Here is a 7,963-nt window from a genome sequence, read left to right as displayed (position 1 = left end):
TGGCTAAAATTCACAACTCCAGAAAAAACAGTCTGGTGAAGATTCAGAGAAAGGAGAACTCCCTTATACTGTTGGTGGAAATGCAAAATGGTACAGCCACTCTGGGAAACAGTGTGGAGGTTTCTCAAAAAGTTAAAAATACAACTAGCAATTACACTACTAGGTATTTATCCCAAGGATACAAAAATACTGATTAAAAGGGACACATGCATCCTGATATGTATAGCAGCATTATTAACAATAGCTAAATTATGGCAAGAGCTCATATTTCTGTCTACTAATGAATGTATAAAGATGTGGTATACACGTACACACAGGAATATTACTGAGCCATAAAAAGAATAAAATCTTGACATTTGCAACGATGTGGATGGAGCTAGTATTATGCTAAGGGAAATAAGTCAGTCACAAAAAGACAATGGTTTCACTCATATATGTAATTTAAGAAGCAGATGAACATAGGGGAAAGGAAAAAAAGAGAATGAGGCAAACCATGAAAGAGACTCTTAACTATAGAGAACAAATTGAGGGTTGCTGCAGGGGATGTGAGTGGAGGGGGATGGGTTAATAGGTGACAGGGATTTAAGGAGTGCACTTGTGATCAGCAGTGGTGTAGTATGGAAGTGTTGAATCTAAACTCTATTCCTGAAACTAATATTACACTATGTATTAACAAATTAGAATTTAAATAAAAACATGACACATAATAAAAATAAATATTTATAACAATATATCATATAAAATATAATAATATATTCAGTATAATATATTCCATATATATTCCAAATATATATATTCTAGATATCATATATGGAATTATATATAGTCCATACTATCAATTTCCCCTTAAGCACTGTTTTTGCTGCATTCTACAAGTTCTGTTTTCACTTTCACATAGTTCAAAACATTTTGCTGCATTCTACAAGTTCTGTTTTCACTTTCACATAGTTCAAAACATTTTAAAGTTTCTCTTGAGATTTCTTCTTTGGCCCATGGTGATTCAGAAGTGGTTGTTTAATTAAAGCTGCTGATGTTTTAACTTAGCATCATTTAGTTCATGAAATAAGTCATTAAGGGTGCGCTATAACTTTCATTTGAACTATTAAACATCAGATGCTTATTTCCCATTTGAAAATAATTAAAGACCCATTTATTTTATCGTTTGAATTAGTCTCTTGTAATTGATTTACCCAACAATTTTGTCATTAGGGTAGCAATGGATTTCACTCAGATGACAAGACATGTCAACACAAATGTAAAATTTCTGCAAATAGCATCCAGTAGTTAATCATATACTGGATCCAAAAATTTCTATTCTGGATATCTGAAATACAGTAGACATGGTTTGTTAACAGGAATGAGGTCACTGGCAAAGATGATGGAAAGTTCCAGGCAAAGACAGAAAGAATATATAATTTACCTAAACATGCATTCCTAAACTTCAGTTGCATAGTGGAAATAGGAAAGGTTGGGAAGCAGAGGAAGAGAATTTTGTCAGGCACAGAGAGTTGCAAGACAATGAGAAATGGATTAGCTAGAAAGTGTTTTGAAATTACTCATATTTTGAGTCTATTTTATGTTTTTAAGATTTTGAATTTAGCTTTAAATTTATGATTCACTTTATTTTAGGAGAACAGCTAGCAAAGAATAAAGAATAATTTCTGTTGACTTATGTTGTATCAATGTACGAGGAAAAAAAAGACACATGACATAGATTTCAGGGTACAGTTTGATGTGACAGCATGATTCATATTCGGCTTCCTATGACTATATTCTACAATCAGTGTCCATCAAGCTCTTTGTGGTTAAATTCCATGAGCTGACTATAGTACATGTGGTCAACATAAACAGATCAGTATGAATTGGTCATGGGAATCCTTTTTCTTGTCTAACCTTTACATAATTCCCTTTTTATGTGGTATGAAGTTAATTCTTTCTCCTATAATATTTAGTGATCTCTCTAATTGCATTAACTTCGTAGATGGTTCAAAGATTCAAAAATAAATCTTTAATGCTATGGCTTTACAGAAGGCATAGAAATTGAGAATGTTGAAATATACATGTTAATACCATATTTTGGGACCACTATGTATAAAAGGAACAGTAAACTATAAGGATTCCATTTGCTTTTTCTCATCTTCATTCATCTTTCAAGTTGCTACCTAGTCCCATCAAATAATTCCATCCAAAAAATTGTATTAATTAAAAAACACATTTCCATAATCTATAGAATTTTCTTATGGTGGAAGTAGCTTTAAAATAATTTTTTCATTTGTTTTTATTTTAAACTTTGCAAGTTCTGAGAATACAATTTCATCATGAATTTTTGTAAATCAATTTTTATAAATCAAATGATAGAAAGATGATAAACTATAATAATTGTGTCAAATAATCAAATGGGCAAAGCCAGAATAAAGCAAAGGATTAGCTCATTCACTCAATAAACATGTATTTCTTGAATACCTCACCATGTATTAGGAAAAGATAGAGTAAATTGATGAGCAGAAACTCATTCTATGATATTCTCCTCCAGAGAAAATTGAGTGAACACCATTGTTTCTATCACTGGGGAGCTGTTCTTATATTCAAGAGAGAGCAGAAAGATGTGACACTTGGGCAAATTACTTAGCCTCTCTAAGCCTTAGTTTCTCAACTTTAACATGGGGATGATAATAATAGTACCTGTATCATATATTGCTTCTAAATGATAATTGCTTAAGTAATGCAAATAAAACACTTAGAAAAGTGGCAAAGAGTAAGTATACAATAAAAATATTAAAAGAAAGCCTTACAATATGTTGTATTGTCTCTAGGTTATAATTAAACAACCTAACAAATATAAATTCTAGGTGTTTAGATCTTTAATATCTTGGGATAGAATCTATATCATGTTTCCTTTAAGCACTGGAAATACAGCAACATCTCCTTCTCGAGCTTCCCCCACTTTCTGTACTTTTCATCCTGATCTTTGTGATTTCTGTGCATGTTCCAGCTACGTTGACTATGAGTTTAGACCCTGTCAGGGTGAATCTTATTCACTCTTTCTTCCTGAAATTTCCTAATGTAATGCTATCATTGAATGTGGTTTCTGGGGGGGGGCGGGGGGGGGGGCAGAGTGAAAGGAAACAAAATTCATAGTTATCCTCCAGATGAAGAAGACAGTGCCCGAGTCTTCTTGCAAGGATATTGTTCTTGCAAAAAATAACTCTTTAAATTAGACTCTTACTTTGCTTCAGAAATAGCCTACACCCTCTTCCGCCGTTGTCACCGCCATCCTTGGCGCCACTCGCTTCGCTCAGATCTACCTGGGAGAATCCACCGCCATCCGCCACCATGGTGAACTTCACGGTAGACCAGATCCGGGCCATCATGGACAAGAAGGCCAACATCCAAAACACGTCTGTCATCTCCCACGTGGACCACGGCAAGTCCACGTTGACGGACTCGCTGTGTGCAAGGCCGGTATCATTGCCTCCGCCCGCGCTGGGGAGACCCGCTTCGCTGACACCCAGAAGGACGCGCAGGAGCGTCATCACCATCAAGTCCACGGCTATCTCACTCTTCTATGAGCTCTCCAAAAAAGGACTTGAACTTTATCAAGCAGAGTAAGGATGGCTCTGGCTTTCTAATCAACCTCATGGACTCCCCAGGGCACGTGGACTTCTCCTCGGAGGTGACTGTCACCCCCGTGTCACCGACCGTGCCTTGGTGGTAGTGGACTGTGTGTCTGGTGTGTGGCCACTGCGGGGCGCATCAAGCCAGTGCTGATGAGGAACAAGATGGACTGGGCTCTGCCGGAGCTGCAGCTGGAGCCTGAGGAGCTGTACCAGACCTTCCAGCGCACTGTGGAGAACGTCAACGTCATCATTTCTACCTACGGGGAGGGCGAGAGCAGTCCCATGGGCAACATCAGGATCGACCCCGTACTTGGGACCGTTGGTTTTGGGTCCGGACTCCACGGTGGGCCTTTACCTTGAAGCAGTTTGCAGAGATGTATGTGGCCAAATTTGCTACCAAGGGCGAGGGCCAGCTGGGGCCTGCTGAGTGGACCAAGAAAGTGGAGGACATGATGAAGAATCTGTGGGGTGACTGGTATTTTGATCCAGCCAACGGCAAATTCAGCAAGTCAGCCACCAGCCCTGACGGCAAGAAGCTACGGCGGACGTTTTGCCAGCTCATCTTGGACCCTATTTTCAAGGCGTTTGACGCCATCATGAATTTCAAGAAAGAGGAGACAGCAAAGCTGATTGAAAAGCTGGACATCAAGCTGGACAGTGGAGGCAAAGATAAGGAAGGCAAACCACTGCTGAAGGCTGTGATGCGCCGCTGGCTACCTGCTGGGGATGCTTTGCTGCAGATGATCACCATCCATCTGCCTTCCCCTGTGACAGCCCAGAAATACCGCTGTGAGCTCTTGTATGAGGGCCCCCCAGACAACGAGGCAGCCATGGGCATTAAAAGCTGTGACCCCAAAGGCCCTCTCATGATGTACATTCCTAAAATGGTGCCAACCTCTGACAAAGGTCAGTTCTACGCTTTTGGTCGTGTATTCTCGGAGCTGGTGTCCACTGGCCTGAAAGTCAGGATCATGGTGCCCAACTACACCCCTGGGAAGAAGGAGGACCTGTACCTGAAGCCCATCCAGAGAACAATCCTGATGATGGGCCGTTATGTTGAGCCTATTGAAGATGTGCCTTGTGGGAACATTGTGGATCTGGTGGGAGTGGACCAGTTCCTGGTAAAGACTGGCACCATCACCATCTTTGAGCATGCCCACAACATGAAGGTGATGAAGTTCAGCGTGAGCCCCATTGTCCGGGTTGCTGTGGAGGCCAAGGATCCAGCTGACCTTCCCAAGCTAGTGGAGGGTCTGAAACGGCTGGCCAAGTCAGACCCCATGGTGCAGTGCATCATTGAGGAGTCAGGGGAGCACATCATCGAGGGGGCTGGGGAGCTGCACCTGGAGATCTGTCTGAAGGACCTGGAGAAGGACCATGCGTGCATTCCCATCAAGAAATCTGACCCTGTAGTCCCCTACCATGAGACCTTCAGTGAGGAGTAGAATGTGCTCTGCTTGTCCAAGTCCCCCAACAAGCACAACTGGGTGTACATGAGGCACGGCCCTTCCCTGACGGCCTGGCTGAGGACATTGACAAGGGTGAGGTGTCAGCCCACCAGGAGCTCAAGCAGCAGGCCCGCTATCTGGCTGAGAAGTATGAGTGGGATGTGGCTGAGGCCCGCAAGATCTGGTGCTTCGGGCCTGACGGCACTGGCACCAACATCCTCACTGATATACTAAGGGTGTGCAGTACCTCAATGAGATCAAGAATAGTGTGGTAGCTGGCTTCCAGTGGGCCACCAAAGAGGGTGCTCTGTGTGAGGAAAACATAAGTGGTGTGCGCTTCCATGAGCACGATGTGACCCTGCACGTGGACGCCATCCACCGTGGGGGTGGCCAGATTATTCCCATTGCCCGGCACTGCCTCTACACCAGTGTACTGACTGCCCAGCCCTGGCTTATGGAGCCTATCTACCTTGTGGAGATTCAGTGTCCAGAACAAGTGGTTGGTGGCATCTATGATGTCCTGAATAGGAAGCTGGGTCACGTCTTTGAGGAGTCCCAGGTGGCAGGCACTCCCATGTTTGTTGTGAAGGCCTACCTGCCTGTGAATGAGTCCTTTGGCTTCACTGCTGACCTGAGGTCCAACACCAGTGGCCAAGCCTTCCCCTAATGTGTATTTGACCACTGGCAGATCCTGCCCCGGATCCCTTCGACAACACCAGCCGCCCCAGCCAGGTGGTGGCTGAAGCACCCAAGCATAAAGGCTTGAAGGAAGGCATCCCTGCCCTGGACAACTTCCTGGACAAATTGTAGGTAGCCCTCCCCTGCAGCCCACCACCCCAGCTGGGACTCAGCACAGCCCCTACACCCGGCTGACGACTGACCACAGCAACAAGCCCTCGCATTCTCCATGACACCTCAAGACTGTCCAGTGATGCTCTACCTGATAGGTTCTGGGGCCCACTCAGTGCCATCACTCAACATGAACACTTGATGCCGTTTTTTCAATATTTATTTCAAGATTTCAAAGGCAACAAACGCCCTAGCAGCTGGGATTTATTTGGCTGGTGGGGGCGGGGTAGGCAGGATGGCACACTCAACATTTTTTTTTCCCATTTCAGAAACTCAAATGTCAAAAAAAGAACAAAAGTGCATTGAGAGATTTATTTGGGTAAATGGCCCGTAGTGGATTTCCCCCCAGAAAGAGGGAAGGAACAAGCGGGTAGACCTTTCTTTTTGAACAGAAGCTAGAAGGCAGGAAACTTTGTGTGGTGTCACCGTGAGCACCTCCAGCTGTATTAGTGCCATTGGAATAATAAATTTGATATGGTGGTGAAAAATAAATAAATAGCCTACACCCATCAGTGAAACTGTCAGAGCTCTACATTTGAACCTGTAAATCACTGAGAAAGGAAGGTATTCTTTTCATGCACAATGGAAAAGAGCCAATGATCAGCTAGAACTAGAAGGTACCAATATAGGAGAAATGATTTTGAATATCTCCTTCTCATTTTAACATTTAGTAACAATCGGTAGCTTAGGATTAGCCAGGTCACTGGTGAAGAACAGTGTCTGGAGATTCTTATTTCAATCACCCAACTACCCAACCATCCATCCATCTGCCAATATCTCCTTCCATACATTGATCTATCCACCTTCCTACTCACCCATCCATTCAAGTACTCATCTATACATCTATCTTTCCATTCATGCACTTATTCACCCACCTATCATCCATCCACCCATTCAATTGCTTACATATATATATATATATTATCCATTTACATCTACTACATACATCCTAAGTAGGTTGAAATCACCCCATGGATGAATATTGGCATTGACATATGCTAAAATTATGGGCTTTTTTTTTTTTTGGAGACCTGCTTATTATACAACTGGTGGTATTAAAAACTAGCATACACTGGTAATAGCCTAGTGACTATTCCCTTCTTCTGAGCTTTTTTTTTTTTTTTTTTTTTTTGTATATTAAGTGCCAGTTTATTTTAAAGATTTTTTTTTTTTATTTGAGAAAAAGAGAACATGAGTGGAGGGAGGGGCAGAGGGAGAGGGAGAAGCAGACTCCCTGCTGAGCAGGGAGCCAAAGATTCTGGGCTTGATCCCAGGACCCCGGGATTATAACTTGAGCTGAAGGCAGACACTTAACCAACTGAGCCAACCAGGCACTCCAAGTTCCTGTTTATTTTAAACAAACTGTAAAAATCATGAGATGGCCAAGCACCCTGCCATATCTGGCCATCTCATATCTGGCCAATGCACTTTTCTTCATATAGAAGAAAATGCTGGGAACCTGTGAACTCAGAAAATGCTCACAGGACCTTAAGGACCTGGGGCTGGAGGATGGTGTTGGGAGGCCAGATGCCCAGAGTCTAAGAAGGTAAAATTGGGAGTGGGGTGGGGCTTTGTGGAATGGATAAAAATTTCACTGCATAGATTCTAAAGTGAAATAAAATAACAAAATCATATTATTTTTTCCCTGTAATTGAATTTAATCTTTCTTTTGAGTCCCATTACATCAAATTCCAGAAACTTAACCTCAGTCTTCATCACCCTCCACCTGGAGTTACATCTAATTTGAGTCCATAACGTCAGTGTGGATTGGAGGTGTTCATATAACTGATCACTGGTAATATCAAATACTCATAATGACATCTCATCCATTAAGGATTACTCATTCTCATCTTTTTTCCCTATACTGATTTACTCAGGTCACCACTGGCCATCTTTGCCACATGAGAAATATTCTAATGCTCCCAACAGCTCTAAGTCTGAGGAAACCATGAGGCTAACTTGAAAATCTGCCTCCACAGTGTTTCCACTCTCCCAGGCTCTTCCTGGGATGGTTTGAGCAAGGTAAGCACATAGGACCCTTCTGATTTC

General features: G+C 42.4%; 1 pseudogene; it reads left to right on the top strand.

Moving 5' to 3' along the window:
- Nucleotides 1-3,256: 3,256 nt before the first annotated feature.
- On the top strand, nt 3,257-6,055 carry LOC112671604 (elongation factor 2-like; annotated as a pseudogene).
- Nucleotides 6,056-7,963: the final 1,908 nt, after the last annotated feature.

Source organism: Canis lupus, chromosome 32 (assembly GCF_003254725.2).
Source record: "Canis lupus dingo isolate Sandy chromosome 32, ASM325472v2, whole genome shotgun sequence".
In the NCBI taxonomy this organism is placed as follows: domain Eukaryota; kingdom Metazoa; phylum Chordata; class Mammalia; order Carnivora; family Canidae; genus Canis; species Canis lupus.
Note: the sequence above shows the minus strand (reverse complement) of the source record. Positions and strands in the feature narration are given on the sequence as shown.